At 40.9% G+C, this 18,504-nt stretch overlaps 1 long non-coding RNA gene across 1 annotated transcript; it reads right to left on the bottom strand.

Annotated features, from left to right (window-relative positions):
* Positions 1–376: 376 nt before the first annotated feature.
* LOC125344322 lies at positions 377–18,310 on the bottom strand. The gene is made up of 3 exons (XR_007209466.1): positions 18,094–18,310; positions 6,548–6,552; positions 377–390 (listed from the first exon to the last, which is right to left on the bottom strand). It is a non-coding gene; the product is annotated as an uncharacterized LOC125344322 (long non-coding RNA).
* Positions 18,311–18,504: the final 194 nt, after the last annotated feature.

Below are 18,504 nucleotides of genomic sequence, written 5' to 3'. Positions count from 1 at the left end.
ACCACATATATGTGTGTAGTAAAATCTATTTTTTTCATCCAACAATCCAGTTATCTATATGTGCATTTCTTAGAACATGGCCCTGTCATTAAAGGCACAGGACTGTAACTGCTAACTGCTGTCTTCTTTCCCAGTGTTACATTCTCTCAAAGAGAAGGATAGATGCTGTTGGGGTTCTTTCTCTGACCCGGCTCGGATGCTTATTTCTTTCTCTCTTATTACCCTCCGTATCGTCCTCTTCCCTAACCCTCGGCCTGCAGGTATGTTAGGGTGAGACGTAGGGGTGACTCCGGCCTGGCGTGCACGCAACCTACGTGGTAATGTGGCCACTATCCTTCCCTGGGAGCTAGCGTACATAGACCACGGAGTAGGCTTCTGAGAGCGAACTAACTTTATTGAGGGAAGGTCAAGGGGAGATGATTCCGAAGGAAGGGGGTTGGCCAGGATTCCGATAGGCCATGAGCTGTCACGTGACTCCCAAGGGGCTGCAGTCACTCTGAGCGCGCCGAACCAGGGCGGGGCTGGTAGGCACCGGGCTGGCTGCCAGCTAAGTCGGGGGTCTATTTGTCCAACCTGTTTCTCCGGATTCCAATGTAGAGAGGGTGGAAGGGCTGCATTCCCCAGCTGGGGGAGGTGCATCAAGCCCGTTCCATCAAGGCGAGAAAGATGGACCCCAACATCTGCCTCTTTTATATTTTTTTTCGAACAGCAGGAGGCCCCCTACTCAAGAGCGAGCCAAGTCTTAGGTTGCCACCCCCCCCAAGGGGAGTCTTACCCGTCTTGGGCTAACTCCCTAGCTCTTCAGGCTGACCTTCCTGCCGGGCTGGCGGGCCCGATGAGAGGCCTTGGGGAGAGTGGGATTGGCACTCGAAAGAGAGCCTGATAATTATTTCCGGTGCCGGCGGACCTTACTGAGCAGTGGGTCCTGGGGTTCGAGTGACGAGCCTCTTGGGGTTCTTATATGGCTAAAAGGCCAAAGGCCACTTGGTACCTAGACAGCTCTGGCCCATCGCTTACAACAAGAGACCCAATGTAAACATAAGGTAAATGGGAGCATAAAGCAGACATGAGCATAAGCAATCGTAATACAAGGCAAATGCAAACATGAGCAACTGTAACACATGAGCGATTGTAACACATGAGTAATTACAACAAGGCACAAGGCAATGGAGGGTCTCTTATCGGGGTCAGTCCACGGAAAACAGGAATTCTGGTCCAGTCTGGTGTCGCTCAAGGCAGCGCAGATGGCTCTTCCTTCCCTCGATGGTGAGGTAGAGGGGCAGGTTCAGGTCCTGGTGATGTGGCAGCCAGGATGCTGGTAACTTAACAACTGAGGTTAGTAAACACTTCATAGTAAACATTGCAGCAAGGTGCCAATACCTTACTTATTATAAACATTTATAATAAAACATTAAAGTTTCCAAGTCCTTTAGCTCCTATTTCCCCCCAATGGGGACCCCTGAGATAAGCAGCAAAGGGGGGAGTGAAAGGGAGGGACAACCGTGCAAAATTTCCCTTTGGTCCTTGTGCAAGGCTGTGGGCCACGCTGCCACAGCAAACGTTACTCCAAAGGGCGTCAGGCAGGGTCCAGGGAAGAAACAGGGCCGACACTGGGTCCAGGTCCATCGCTGGTGCAGGCAGGCTTTCCAGTTTCTCCTTAGAAAATTCCACCTCGGTCTTTGCTTTCCTGAGAGGAAACAAGGGGAGACATCCCTCAAGGGGAGGTGCCCTTGGGTGGTCATTCTGTTGGACAATATTTTACATCTCTAGCTGGTATCCAGATTGGATTCGGTTCCCCAGTAAGGAAGACGCAGGCGAATCCCCTTCCTGCACTGATAATTGGGTCGGGTCCACGCCACGCCCCTGTCAGAGAATCCTTCCACCGGGCCTCCACTTTTAAGTAGGGTGTTTGGCTTGACCAGTGTCTCTGGAAAGCCGACAGAGGTTGGTCCTTAGAGAAATTTAAAATATTCAATGTAAACATCGCTGTCCTCAGCTGGTCCTGGGGGCTTCTCCCCCCTTTTTGTTTTAATAATTGATCCTTCAGGGTCTTATTATGCCTCTCAATGATGGCTTGACCCTTTGGGTTTTAAGGTATTCCAGTGGTATGTTTAATATTCCACATTTGGAAAAATGCCTGTAGAGGCTTACTGGTGAAACAAGGTCCATTATCTGTTTTAACCTGTAAAGGCAGTCTTAGGATAGCAAAACATTGTAAGAAGTGGCTTTCAGCATGCCGTGCTCTTTCACCGGTATGCAGGGAGGCCAAACACGCACCGGAGCATGTGTCAATGGACATAAATATATATTTTAGCCTTCCAAAGGGGGCGTAATGGGTCACATCAGTCTGCCAAATTAAATTGGGTCTTAAACCTCTGGGATTCACACCTGGAGATTGCAAGGGAGGGACTTGCACGAAAGGCATACATGATTTGCAAGTCCTTATAATCTTTTTTAAGTCTTTTATAGGAATTGAAGGAAATCTCTGATGTAACCCTCTCCAATTTAAGTGAGTACGCTCATGAAGCCCTTTGGCCATTTGGAGGTTTTGAGGTTGTACAATGGCCAGAGCTATGATGGTTCCATTAGTGGCCAGCTGGTCAGCCATATGATTACCTTGTGCCAGGTCCCCAGGCAGTCCTTGGTGTCCACGAAGGTGCTGTAAAAAAATAGGCTCACTCCGCTCTTTTAACAGAGACCTGACTTGGATCATCAGAGGAGTGATTGGGTTTCCATCCAACTTGATATATGAACATACCAGGTTGGGTAGCAAATTAACCACATATAGACTATCAGAGAACAAGTTCATTGGCTGTTTAACATGGGTCAGTGCCAAGGCGACTGCGTACAGCTCTTTAAACTGTGCAGAGCCAGTGACGGCTTCAAAGTAATGGGTGTTATCTTTCCCCCCGGCAGGGGGCGAGGCGGAGCGCACCACTACAGCAGAGCCGGCTCGCCCACCATCCGTAAAGACATTGGCAGCCTTGACAAGAGGCTTGGTAGAGAAAAGCACAGGGGGTGTCCATTGTAGCATGGAAAATGAGGTCACCCATCTTGAAGTGCCATAGTGGCAATCTATCTTACCCATAAAGCCCTCCAGGGCACTAGACACACGTGAATTATTTCTCCTGACCCATTCAAAATCTGACAACCGGTAGGGAATAGTTAGCACATCAGGATCTCTTCCATAATGTCTCAGGGAAGTGTCCCTGCCCTTAAATACCAAGTCAGCTAGCTGGTCTAACTGGGAATAAACCCTGGGAGCTCCTCCCACTGATGCGTGCACCCATTGAAGGGGCTTGCCTGATTGCGTAATTGCAGCTGAAGAGAGTTCGGATCCGGGGAGGATCCAAAGGCAAAGTGGGCACTTAGGCTTGTAGCGTGCCAGCTGTGCCTTATTTAAGGCCAATTGGATTTTCTGGAAGGCTGTTTGGAGTGATGGAGTTATTGTAATAACATCAGTGGGCCCTTTGCCCTTCAAAGAGTCATGGAGCGGTAACAGCTCCTGTGTAGGCAGTTGAAGCCAGGATCTTAGCCAGTTAATTTCACCTAACAGTCTTTGCATCTCCACCAGAGTATAAGTTGCCTGGAAGGATAACTGGGGCTTGAGTGTGCATACAGAGTCTAGTTTAAGCTCTTCCCCCAAGATCTTGAAGGGGTATACTTTCTGAACCTTGTCACTGGCTATACGCAGCCCTCCTCTTTGAAGGAGTGTTTGGGCCTTGCTATAGGCCAAGTCTAGTACTTGGGCATCTACTGATCCAATAATAATATCGTCCATGTAAATAAAAAAGACAATATCTGACTGGTTCTGAAGGGGTTGGAGAACTTGTGACACATACTGTTGGCAGAAGGCAGGACTATTAACCATGCCCTGAGGTAATACTACCCACTCATATCTCTGATCAGGTCCCTGGTAGTTAACCGAGGGCACCGAGAAAGCAAACTTCTCACAATCCTGGGGATTGAGAGGAATGGAAAAGAAACAGTCCTTGATGTCAAGTATAATAAGATTGAGATCCCGAGGAATAGAGGGGATCCATGGCAACCCTCTTAAGGGGGTGCCTGCGGGGACTATCCTCTCATTGATTTTCCTTAGGTCTTGTACCATGCTCCATTTACCTGAGGCCTTTCGTACAACAAATACTGGGCTATTCCAAGGGCTCAGCGAAGATCTAATATGCCCAAGGGACAGTTGTTCTGAAACTATTTCCTTTAACTTTTCTAATTTGTTTGAGGGAATAGGCCACTGTTCCACCCAAATGGGGGAGCCCGGGTGCCATCAAATGGCAGGAACAGAGGGAACAGTGGCCCTTAGAATTGGGGGTGAGGCCCTGTAGAATTGGGGGCCTCCAACTTTGGGGCCTCAGAGGGAGGCGCCTTTTGGCAGTCACTAGGCTGGTTGGCAGGTCCTGGCCTGTAACGACCGCGGCCTTGATCTTTCCCAAGATATCTCGTCCCAGTAGGTTATCTGGTGAGTTGGTCATTATTAAGGGACGTACTACTCCCTTGCCACCATTCATATTATCCCAAGGGAGCCAGTCTCTGGTTGTTTTACTTTCAGTTGTGCCTCCCACCCCCGACGTCTGTGGGCCAGGGATTAGGTCCCACCACGGGGGCACTAACTCCTCCTTTAATATTGTCTGGTCCGCTCCGGTATCTATTAAGACTCGGAACTTTTTTCCAGCTATGATGATTTCAGTCTTTGGTCTCTTCTCCGGGACGATGGGAACTGCCCAGAGGGCCTTAACCTCGGGCTGTTTATTGGGCCTGTCTAGGGATTGATCACCTCCTTTGGGTGACGGGGCTGGAGGGCGCCCCATTAGTCGTTTAAAGGCCTTCCTTTGGCATCAAATTTGGATCGACAGTCTCTCTGCCAGTGGAATCCCTTTTGGCAGCGGGGGCAAAGTCTTCTGGGTACCTCCCTAGCTCTCCGGCTTGGGGACTGTGCCCTCGGGGCACCAGATCTTACCGGGCTAGATCTTGTGGGGTTAGAGGGACAGACCCACTTAGTGTGACCCCAGCCGGTGCATGTGTAACAGCGCTCCCCGCTTACCTCACCGGTGGGGGCCGGGGCGGGCTTCTCAGTGGACAGAGTGGTCGGCGGCTGCATCTGGCAGGCTCGCGCGCCGGTGCCCCGACAAGCATAAATCCAGCTGTCCACTGATCTCTCCTTTACTCCTGCACAGACCAATCTGCATTCTGTTGTCATCCCTTCCCACACCAGGGTCCTTAAAAAATGATTTACCTGGGACCCAGGAAACTGTCTGTGGAGATTGTCCCTCACTCGGCCAACGAAGGCGGCAAGGCTCTCATTGGTTTCTTGGATGGCTTTTATTGACGAGGACTCTAGGGGCCTTCCTCTCAGACCGCGCCATGCTGCCAATCCCACGGCCTTTATCTGCTCCTGGTAGGGGGCAGGGAAGGGATCCCGTTGGGAGCGGGTGGATCCAAACAGCATGTCAAAGGTTATGGGGATTGGCGGATTGGTGGCCTGATTTCTCTCTTCCTGAGCATAGCACTCATGTCTGAAGAGGGCACACCACTCCTCATACATTGTTCTATCAAGCAGTGACCGGGCCAGGCTTCTCCACTCCTGAGCGGTAGGGAACCGGTGGGCCAGGTTCTCGAGTAGACTCTCCCCCCAGGGGGTGTTTGGTCCCCCTCCCTCAAGAACTATTTTCCTAAATTCTCTAAAGTCTTGCATCTCCTGTAGTCGCCAAGAGGCTGAAATGGCCACCAAGTTAAGGCTTACTGAATCGTCTGAGTTAGGAGAAAGCGTATAGCTCTTGGGCTGCTGGTGCCTCTCGGTCGGGCTCCTTGCATCTGCATATGTATGGAGCCGAGCCGGGCCTCCAGTGGGGGAGGGGCAACGAGCCGGCGGTGCCTGAGCGGTGCCTGAATTGAAGTTCCGGGCCACCTTCGTCCCTGGGCTTCTCGGAGTGGGGCGTCGGGGCTCCCTCCAAGTCAAAATTCCCTCTGGCCGTCCTATCCTGAGTCCAGGGGTTCTCCCCCGGGTCCGAGGAAAAGCAAGCCTTGAGAGATTTAATAGCCTGTAAAGTTATGAGTGGTAGTTGTTCTCCCCACTCGGTTTCCTCCACCTCTGGCTGTAGTCGGTCCCAAGTTTCCCATGAGAGTGGGTTGGCCTCAGCGAACCACGGGACTCTCTGGGTCAATTCCTCCCAAATTCGTATAGCGTAGGGCTCTGAGATGTTAATCCCCGCGTTTTGGAGGGTGAACATTCGGATCTTAAGGGGTGAATTGTTTCGCCGACTCTGGACTTGTCCCATCCTCTTACCTGGGGTGGGAGGATCGCGCGTCTCAGGATTTCCAACCTGTTTCCGTCAGGGCCGGTCGGGAGCCGGGCTTTTTCGCGTGGATTCGTGCAACCCACGCTGGGCGCCACTATGTTGGGGTTCTTTCTCTGACCCAGCTCGGATGCTTATTTCTTTCTCTCTTATTACCCTCCGTATCGTCCTCTCCCCTAACCCTCGGCCTGCAGGTATGTTAGGGTGAGACGTAGGGGTGACTCCGGCCTGGCGTGCACGCGACCTACGTGGTAATGTGGCCACTATCCTTCCCTGGGAGCTAGCGTACATAGACCACGGAGTAGGCTTCTGAGAGCAAACTAACTTTATTGAGGGAAGGTCAAGGGGAGATGATTCTGAAGGAAGGGGGTTGGCCAGGATTCCGATAGGCCATGAGCTGTCACGTGACTCCCAAGGGGCTGCAGTCACTCTGAGCGCGCCGAACCAGGGCGGGGCTGGTAGGCGCCGGGCTGGCTGCCAGCTAAGTCGGGGGTCTATTTGCCCAACCGGTTTCTCCGGATTCCAATGTAGAGAGGGTGGAAGGGCCGCATTCCCCAGCTGGGGGAGGTGCATCAAGCCCCTTCCATCAAGGTGAGAAAGATGGACCCCAACAGATGCATATGACATTTGTGTAATTGTTCCAAAGTTTGTTTTGTATTGAATTCATTATAAACAAAATTATTTGCATGATGTTCTAGGACAGAAATGTTCCGAGGTGCTGGATAGTATTGGATTGATGCTATATTGTCACATTTTTTTAGGGAGAATAGTATGGTCTCAAATTTATTCACAATTATCCAGATTTTCTCTACTGTCTTTTGAATTTTGTAATTGTTTAAGGATAGCAATTTCCAAGACTGCTATTGATTAAAACACATTGTACTTATAAATGGACATGCTGATTTGTAATCACTTTGCATAACAACCTAAAGATATTCTCACTTCTTTTAGACCAACAGTTAATGTGCTTTCATAGTTGGGATTCTGAGAACAAAAGGAGCCACTTCCAATGGATGTTGAGAAGAGTAGGTAAGTATATGTTTGGTGGTTATAAATAAAATTTAAAAAAATTAGGATTGTAAAACCTTGTGTAAATACATAAACCTATCCAAACACTTGTGTTTGTTTAATGGAAAGTGTTCATATTTATTTTTTTTACAATTCATCAAGCTTGGTTTTATGATGACATTTTAAATAGGATAAATTTAGTGGTAATGAGGTTAAAAGACTTGGCAAAAATTAACCAGCTAAGAGGTAGTAGACTTGATATTAAAACTCTGGGTTTTTTTGAAGTTAGTTTTATTTTCATTTGTATTTTATTAGAATATGTTTTTTGAGGGCCCAATGAAGGCATTATGAAGTCAGGGACTTTATTTAACTAGTGACTTGAAACTTCTGTACATTGCAGATCCTTGAAGTTTCCTTAAAGACATTTATTGTTTTGGTGGCTCTGCAGCTGGTGTGTCAATCATGTAATCTTCCAAAGTAACATGTGGAATCATGAAGAGGGACCATTTGCAAGCTCCATTCTCTATCGCAAAGATTAGAGTGAAGGCTTTAGGGCCTTAACTGAGAACGATTTTTTTCTCTCTTTTTATGCCCTCAATTAGTTTTGTAAGCAGCTAATTGCACCTTCAAAACAAGGTACAAGTGGGCAATTTTGCCCTCAAATCTCCTAGCAGATGCTGTTAACCACTTGTGGTACAATTAGTCCTATACACGAGTAATTACACGCATAAACATGGATGGGCTTGAAAAAAAAATTTCTCCATGTCAAAATTTTTAAAATGCAATAGGCTTCTTTATGATTAAATTGGAGGAAACTGAAAATTGACAAGGATAATAGGCAACATTTACATAGACCGTATCACATTATAGAGAGCTTTTAAATAAATTAACATTTGATTTTCATAAAAATTTTGAGATGGATTTTATTATACTCATCATTTTGGAATAGGATAACCAATTATAGATTTAATACAATTTCTAAAACCATCACAGATAGAAGTCAACAACCTAGTCTTTTGTTTCAATTCCTGACATTAATACAAAATGCTGCGATCCTTAGGTTGTTTCTAAAAATCTCAGTCAATCCTTATAAAATGATATTCATTGACTTATTTATTTTACTCAAGAAATTTTTATTAACTATGAAGGCCAAATAAAAGTACTGGGCTGAAAATAGAGGTAGGGGATTCATAAGCATATAAATGATAATTAGTACTATCATATTGACATGTATTATCTAATGAGAATATATTATGAGGTACAAGGTGAACCAGTTAGGAGTACTAAGCTATTATATATTCATCAAAAGTAAGAAATCACTATTGATGCTAAACCAGTAACATTTGCTGATAATAGGTATCATTTATTCTAAACTTTTTCTTTTCACTATTGTACTTTATTTGCTTCAGGATGCCATGCAGTATACCTACTATGTTGCAGTTGTCTTATCTACTTCATCTCATTAGTATAGTGATATTTTCTCAGGTATTTTTTGTTGATCATGATATTGATCCTTTTTGAAAAGTACCATGTGCAATGTTTCCACTTTTGAGTTTGTTTGTTGTTTTCTCATGATCATCCTGGAGCTATATAGTTTTGGGGAAATACAACAGAGATGAAATACCCTCTTCTATAATATCAGGTAATACATTATATTAGCACACTTAATCACTTGATCGCTTTCACTAATCACTTGGTTAACATGCTAGCTTCCAGATTTCTTCACTCTAAGGTTGCTATTTTCATTACTATATTTTATTATTTGAAAAGTAATAACTAACTGAATCTCAATCTTCATGTATGAGAATTGAGCTGATTACTTGGAGAAAGGAGAGTACTGGGAGAGAATAATATTCATAAATACATGTTAAAATAACATAGAGTTAGTAAACATTTCACAAAAGGTATTTTGAGCTTATGTAAATATTGTGCTTGCACTTAAAGTTTTATCAATTCATTTTAGCATTCATTAATTCATTGTGTTTTAAGAACAGGTTGTAACTACTTCATTTACTGTACATTTATTCAGATTTCTTTTCTTGTTGGAAATCATGGACTTGAGTCCTCTAGACAGGTACTGTATAACAGTACATTCTGAGTTCTCTTTTGCTAAAATTATTTTTCAGATAGGGTCTTATATTTTTTCCTGGGGCAACCTTGGACTGTGATATTCTTACCTGTGCTCTCATTTGGTTTACTTGCTCATGGCTGCCACTCTACCAGTTGAGCCACATCTCTATCTTGGTTTTTAGTCGGTTCATTGCAAGTACAGTCCTGCCACTCTACCAGTTGAGCCACATCTCTATCTTGGTTTTTAGTCGGTTCATTGCAAGTACAGTCCTGCTGACTTCTCTGTTCAGACTTATTTTAAATGTTATCCTCCAGGTGTCAGCCTCTTGATTAGCTATGATTATGGATATGAGCAACTAGCACCCTGCTTGCAGGAGAAGTTTGAAAATAAATTTGGAAGAATAGGCTAGAAAAAGAAAGAAAAAAAATCTAGAAATCTGTTATTGAATCATAATGGAGAAAACCACGAAAAGCAAACTGCTTTTAGGAGCTGGACACCAGTGGCTTATGCCTGTAATCCTAGCTACTCAAGAGGCTGAGACCTGTGGATCACAGTTCAAAGCTAGCCAGGCAGAAAAGTCTGTGAGACTCTTATTTCCAATCAACTACTCAGAAATATCTGGAAGTGGGGCCATGGTTCATGTGGTAGAGTGCTAGCCTTGAACACAAAGGGGCTCACGGACAGAGCTCAGACCCTGAGTTCAACCCCCAGAACTAGAAACAAAATAAAAAAAAAAAAGAAAAACTACTTCTAGGCCTAGAATCAGTCCATAAAAGTTATAACAATAGATTTGATACAGAAATGGAGCCTTTCTGAAAATTGGACTAAAGACCTCACTTGCCATGGCAAAAATAAAATTTGAATGTATTTTGTCTTGTCCAAAATCCAAGCTAAGTTGTTGGATCAAGTTTTCAATGAGCATGTCAAAAAGAAGCAAGCAGTAAGACTTTAAAGATGAACCTTATCAAGAAAAGGGACATATTTAAGAACTCCCAAGAACAATTTTATTACTAGTACTGGTGTGTGTGTGTGTGTGTGTGTGTGTGTGTGTGTGTGTGCTGGTCCTGCGGCTTGAACTCAGGGCCTGGGGACACTGCACTTGAGCAATTTTCCAGAAGGCTAGCACCCTACCACTTGCACCACTGCTTCCGTTCCAGCTTTATGTTGGTTAATTGTAGATAAGAGTGTCAGGGTTGATTGATAAGCGCTCTTGCACTTCATATTGATGCAATATAGTGTGCTTCTAATGGTTCCAGCAAAGTAAGTTAGGCTATTTGCAATGATTAGAAAAATATACTATAGAAAGACGTGGTATTTCTCTGTTTAAGGAAAAGGAGAGTAGAGAACACAACAGACAGTATTCTTCATCATTATGTCCATGTACATCAAAATATTTGCCCATGTGTGGATCTGTTACTAATTCTATCTGTTCATTTACGTAACTTTTCCTTACCTATTTGTCAATGCATCATGTCTCCATTTATTTATCCATTTTTGGTTGTAAATTTGCCTATTATTCATCCATCCACTACCTACGCTTCTTTTTTTCCCTTTTTTCACCCTGCTATCTATCAGTCTGACATCCATCTTTCTCTGTGTATCAGAGATTGGCATGCATTCACCCATTAGTAACTTTTGCTAGGCACACAAACCTCATTATTTTTCCTGTAATCATTTTCCTACTTGTATATATTTAGTACTTAGAAAGTTACCTGTATTTTTTAAACCTTCACCCTTGTTCATAACAGTGCAATATCAGACAATTGTTTGAAATGTCTTGGCATATTTAAAAAGAACTTTTAAAATGAATTCTCAACATTTAAATAATATCCCTCTTCATGAAATGCAATTTTGTACTTCTGCATAACACACTATTTTGCACAGGCAGGGGATTTTCTTGAACCATTCATCAATTGTAGGATATCTAGGCTGTTTCTCCAACTGGATTTTGTGAACAAGGGTTTCCAAGTTCTCCTATTATACTCTGACTTACATTCTTTTGAATAAATACTAAATAGTAATACACACACACACACAAATATTGTATTGTTCTTCTCTTTTTTAGGTGCTTAATACTTATTTCCATACAAATTGAAAAGTTTACATTCCCACCAACAATGTAGAGAAGTTTCGTTCCTCCATATTCTTGCTAGTATGTGATGTTTGTGTTCTTCATGACAGCCATTCTGACTGCAGTGGGAAAGTATTTCAATGTCATTTTGGTTTTCATATGTAGGAATGTTATATGTATGGATTATTTCTTCACATATTTATTGGCCATTTATACTTTTTTTTTGAAAAGTGTATGGTATGTTCTATTGATTTGTCTTCTCAATTGAGCTTTTGAATCAGTTTAAAAAAAAGTGTTCAGGAATTTCTTTCCCAGGTTGGCTTCAAACTTCAATCCTTAGACCTCAGTCTTCTGAGTAATTAGGATTATAGCTACCGGTTTCTATTTGTTTTCTTGTTGTTTTATTTTTGTCACTTTGCACTAAGACAGCTTGAAGATGCCTGGGGGGAATCTCAAGAAACAACGAAGATGGAGTTGTAATTTTCTCAAGTATATAGAAATATGAATTGATATTTAGACGAAGATTCTGTGAAGGAATTACCTGGATGTCATGTATATATACTGAAATCTTCCTAGGGATTTCTTCTCCTGTGTCAAGCAAGCAAGACATGTAGACACTGCTGAAAGTAGTGGATGGAGGTAAAGGCTGTGCTGGCACATATAATATAAAAATCGGGGGGTTATAGTGGTTTCCACTTGTATTTTGGAAGGATAGCCTGGGAGGTCATGCAATGTGTGGCAAGATCAGAGGTTCTGCAAATAGCTCAACACAGGAAAATATGTGGAGTTGTGGGAGTGAAGCCAAAACTGCAATGGAGAAAATAATAAGATAGACATGAGAATAGCATGGCATGCTTTGGAAGGAGACAAACCCAGCTGAATTGAGTGCCAGATGGGTTTCATCGAGCAAACCCATAAGGGTGAAGCTGCTCAAACTTTGAGGAATCCAGATCCTTCCATAATCTGGTCCCTGAATGTTAGACCGGGAAATACAGAGCTTAATGGTTACTTTACTGGGTTTGGCTCTGGATTTGCTCTCATCCTTCCTTTCTATTTCTCCCTTCTAGAATGTTAATTTTAATCCGTGTAATTGTAACTTGGAAGGATGTAATGCTTTTCCAGTCTTGTGGGTATATGTGGGGAGGGGGAATGGGGGGGTGGTTCTGGAACTTGAACTCAGGACCTGCACACAGTTTTGCTCAAGGCTGGCATTCTACCACTTAAGCTACAGCTTTTTGGTAGTTTATTAAAGATAAGAGTCTTACAAACTTTCTTTCCTGGGCTAGCTTTAAACCACAATCCTCAGATCTTAGCCTCCTTAGTAGCTAGGATTACAGGTGTGAGCCACTAGCACCCAGCCTGAGGCCTGAACATCCTGCACATGCTAGACAAACATGCCTATCCCTTATACAATGTCCCTAGACTTTTGTTTGTAATTTGGTTTTGATATAGAGTCTTGATAATTTTGTCTAGTCTGGCCTCAAACTCACAATCCTCCTCCCATAGACCAATTACCTAGGATTACTGTCATGTGTCATGTCATTTGGATGGAGTTATATCACTTCTTTTTCAATGTGTATAAGGGTTCATAAATAAGATTTTGGATGAGGTATTGGAGAAGACATAGATAGACTTGGGACTTTCAAATAATAATGCAACTACTGAAAATCTTAGAACTCTCAGAGATGGATTAAACAAAATTTGCATTTTGAGATGGACATGTGTACTTTAAGAACCAGTGTAAAATGCTATATTTTGCATCCAGAATGTTTCATAAAGTTAACATGTTAAAATCTTGATCTTCAGCCTGTGGAAATATTGGTAAGTTAGGAGAAATTTGACCTTGATCCTAGTAGTTAGTGGTTGTAAGTTGCTGATAGTTGCTCTTAAAGAGCATTGTAGAAAGTTTCTCTCTCTCTCTCTCTCTCTCTCTCTCTCTCTCTCTCTCTCTCTCTCTCTCTTTCTCTCAATACTTTTTGTGGATTCCCATCTGTGGATTGAACTTTTCTCTACTGCTTGCTCCTCACTTCAATATGCTGGAATGACAGACCTCAAAATAAAGGGAGAAATTTAATATGGTCTGAGGCCCCAAAACCATAAAGAAAAATAAAATGCTTTATAAGTGGATTTGTCTGGGCACTAATTGCAGTACTGGATAGCTGACTATCAAGTAAGGTTTTTATAATCAATTGACAACAGGTAACTAATAGAGACTAAGAGACTGATTTTTTCTCTCTCTCTTTTGTCTGAGACTGGGACATGAACTCAGCATCTGATGTTTATCATTCATTGGTAGGTATCCTACCACCTGAGATATTTCTCCCACACCTTGAATTTGTTTTAATAGAGAAAATTCCAGGAATCTGAGATGATGGATGGTCAGTGAGGTAGACAGAAGTATGAACTCTGAGCAACATTTTAGAAAACTCACTTCCTGAAACAGAAAAAAACAGGTGATAGAATATTACAATAGGGAACTGAAGAAAAATCACATCTGAAGTCATCTTTTCTTGGTAAAACAGGAATTAAGTTCACATGAAGAAACAACAAGGCAATGTTTAAGGAGGATCTTTTATTTATTTAGAGTCTTAAGAAAAACTCTTCAGATTTTAACTAGCAAATTTTTCCTGGTGGAGGCTTCGAATGAGATCCTATCCCTTCCCAATATTGCTTGATGCCTTATTAAAAAAAAAACACAACATTTATTTCAAGGGGAGGAAGGGTGGGAAAATGCAGTCATTGTATTCAATGTGCATTACGTAAAAATTGAAGTACATAACCGAGGATAGGATGGGAAAAAGTAAATGGGGGAAAGTTATACAAGGTGTAACATTGATCAAGAAGCATTTTACTGATAACCTGCTTTATGGAATTGTAACTTCTTTGTACAACTAATGAAAATAATTAAGAACTCAATTAAACATTGTCTACATTCTTGGACCATCTGGATAAACAGTGTCTGAGTAATTAATTGATTATGTAGCAACAGACCCAAAGATCTCACTGTTTTTTCCTTAGACCTGCCTGGGGCCTTCCTTGGAAATGACAGAAGAAATACAGCTGAAAGTTGTTAGTGACTAACTGACCTGAAAGCTGATGAAAGTAACGCAGTTATCTTGACAAAGCACATCAGAAACCCATAACTTACGTCACAGTAATATTACAATAATTTTATAGTGTCTGGAGTCACAACAGTATAAATAAAAAGATAAATAAAAAATAAATAAATAAAACCTCTATACGTTTTGCTTTCTCATTTTTGTTACTGAGAAACATATAAATGTATGTGTGTATGCATGTGTGTGCATACACATACAGAGAAAATCAAGAAAATGACAAGAATAGTATACTCACTCCACTAAAAGCAGAAGAAAACTGTAATTGTATAATTTCTTCTAATAACCTCTTTAGGAAAATATAATTATTATATGGCAACAAAGTTCTTATTTTCATGTCTCCACATGCAGAAACTGTTTTATTCCTAGAGTTTCCTAATTTTTCTCCACCTCTCATCTCTTACTATGTTTTTTTATCTGCTTTGTTTGGGCCACTAAACATTCTCAGGTCATATCTTTCTTGTATATCCCTTTAATGTACTAGTTGCTCACAAAAAGTACACATATATATGTTAGTTGTCATGGAAGAAAAGTAGTCAATTCAAATAGAGTTTAATTGGGGGAATTATTAAAATTAATTTGGTAATATATAAGTCATCTCCTAATCAGTTTTATAAGGTGCCTATTAAGATATGTGAACCCCAATGGCTATATTATTCTGATCCCAGATAAGCCTTCTTCTTATACCAAAAAGAGTTTTAGGGGATTAATGGGCATCTTCAAGTAGAAATACATTACAATATCTCCATTCCTGCATATTTCCTTTCTACCACGTTTTAAGTTTAACTGTTGTTAGCATGTATCAGAATTTATTGTCTTAATGTTTGTCAAGAGTTACAGACAAGAATATTATTATCAAGTATGGGATCCATGAAGTAGTATTGATAAAATATGATGATTCAATTTCTCCTTCTCTGTCTGGTAATTTATATTCCATCCATTAAAGGGAAACCTGGAGCCACAAAAAATACAAGATGCACAATCCATGTATGACATTCCTAAGACTGAAATAGCCATGTTGAGTATAGTAAGCTAAAAATAAAACTCAATATGTGCCTTGTCACCAGTAAATTAGAAACAATGATACTACAGAAAAATCACACACACACACACACACACACACACACACACACACACACACACACTCCCCTCCAAACAGATTAAGGTAATCATGGTGTCAATATGTAACATATGAGCTATATTAGGCAAGCTTTTGCCTTACCTTTGGACCTCAACGCCTCAGTGGTCTAATATTTAAATTGTAAATATGATACTTAATAGTGTTTTAAAGAGACTAACAAATGTAACTTCAAGATTTCACATAACGTATGGCAGCAACTAACCAGATACGTATCATTTTCAGAGAATATAATTTATCAAAGTCCAGTCAAGACAGCTTTTCCTTTTTTATACATATATATACATACATACATACAAGTATAGTGTACATTTTAATTTTTTAATTAAAATTTTAATTTAATCACTTTGACAATTACATTAAATTCAAGACAGCTTTCTTTCTTAAGCCAAAGGGAGAATTTTTTTCTTGTGCTAGGGTTTGAACTCAAGGCCGTTTACTTTCTTGATTTTGCTTATTCAGCTTGCTCTTTGTCACTGAGCCACTTCCAGACCTGCTTATTTTTTTTGCTGGTTAATTGGAGATGAAGTCCTGTGGAGTTTGCTGCTAAGGCTGGCTTTGACTCACGTTCCACTGAATCTCACTCCTTGCTGGCTAGAACTATAGGCATGAACTAACAAAACTTGGATCCCAAGGGGTAGATTTTTGAGGGCAAATTCCTATTTAACCAAGAAGGTATCCATATAGTTCCCTTCCAGTTCTTAAGAGAGCCTCAATACATAATGATATATATTGGAGTTACCTTCCATCACAGGAAGTTAAATGAATGAGACTCACTTAGTAAAATTACATTAAACCGACTTGCTTTCTAATAAAATTGTCTGCTATGAGTCATTTTTGTTTTATTATATCTAATGAGATGAAATGTAAAATATGAATATTATTTGGGAGAAATCCAAGAGAAACAGTCTCAAAATGTTCAATAGTAAAAAGATAACATGACAAAGGTTTACTAAATTCTTTCAGCTGCAGAGCACTCGATAATTTATTATTTACATTTTTAGAGTTCACTTTTATTTTCTCATTAAAATCTACCTATGACAGGTAGATTTCTATAAATTAGATGATTTTAATGGGGACCAAACTATTCAAAGCAAGCAGGAATTTAAGCCCATTTCTCAACTGACCAGACAGTATCATTATGGGTATATAGGAGCAAGAAAGGGAAAATATTTTATCATTCCAGAATGACATCTTCAAAATCTCAAGTTTCTGAGAAAGGAGGCTAATGTGGTCAAATAATAATGTGTCTTGCTAGAATAAAAGAGATGGCATTCTTTGGGGAAAAAAACTTAAACATTGGAGAAGAGCAGAGCATTATTTGCGTATTTGTAGTGCATTTGAATTTTTGCTTAATTTTTTTATAGCAATATGCTTTATGGGTAACAGGGAATAAATGTACTGATATTGCATTAAAAACATCTTTTGGCAGTCACCAAAAGAAAAAAAATAAGATTTATTGGGATATATATGCAATACCCATACAGATGTTATTCTGTATTACCTTAAACACCCCCAGATTTAATGCTAATTTAAAGAGAAAAAAAAGGTCAGAAAGATGTGCACATGTCACTGTATTTGGATCAACATTCTCCAAAAGCTTCAGGCTATGTTACTTTCGTTTCTTCATGACAGGTTTCATTTGGAATTGTTCAAATCCTATACACATGATTTGATTGCAATATGTGAACCATTTGACTGTCAGATCTTTAACAGTATGCTGCAGGGGACATTTGATAACTTGTTAAATTCCTAGCAACTATTCTAATCAAAGACCTAGCACAGAAAGTATAGTGATGTATCACAAGGCCAATTTCTTTTAAAATAGGAATGGGAACATTACAAAACAACGTATATTAAAATAAGTGCATTTTAAATAAATTTATTTAAATGATAACCAGCTTTCGATTTTTAATTTCAGCCAGCACCCAATGGGTTTTGTACTGATTTAAGGACATTTATCATATGATTAACGTTTGCTATCTCCTTGCATCTGCTTTCATGTCATATGTGCACTTGATATCAAATAAAAAGCAAACAAAAATTGTGAATCTCCTTTGTAAATTAATAGTATACCACTTTCAGTCCCCTCTCAGAGTCATTTGTGAAACAAACAACTTTATGAAACAAAATTATTTCAGGAAGACAAGAGTAAATAAAAAGTAAAACCATGTGCTACTGTTTATGTATTTATATTTATGCATTTATATAAAGATTTAAATGATACTACAGTTATTAACAGCAATAAAAATAGAAAAACTTTAAGGGGAAACTTCCTGGATAGATAGTTAGAGCCAGATAATGGCAGCATTGACCAGCTCTACCATAGCAGAGGATGGTACAACAAGAAATGCTCATCTGCCAAACTGTGGCAGTGCAACTCCAGGGTAGTGGGGGGAGGGAAGAAATGAGAGAAAAAGAGGGAACAGGTGATAGTAAGCAAAAGTAAAGAAATGTACATATCATCCAACCTGGAAGAAACTGTTTTATTGTTCATGTTCGTAGAGTTTATAAGCTTTGTAGATTAGAATGATGATGTCCATCATTGGGAAGGTTAAAAATAAAAGATGAAAGTGGAGGGGGTTGGGGGAGGGAAGGTGGGAGGAAAATGAGGAAGGGAGTAAAAAATTTGACTACCTTTGTATGTAACTATAACCCCTTTGTACATCACCTTGGCAATAAAATTTAAAAAGAAAAAAAAAGAAATGCTCATCTTTTTTCCATCAGGCACCATGGACTCTGGGTCTCAAATGCATGTGCTGTGCCCTGGCACATGTCACACTAGCCACTAT

Source organism: Perognathus longimembris, chromosome 28 (genome assembly GCF_023159225.1).
Source record: "Perognathus longimembris pacificus isolate PPM17 chromosome 28, ASM2315922v1, whole genome shotgun sequence".
NCBI lineage: Eukaryota > Metazoa > Chordata > Mammalia > Rodentia > Heteromyidae > Perognathus > Perognathus longimembris.
This window is presented reverse-complemented; position numbering and strand designations above follow the sequence as displayed.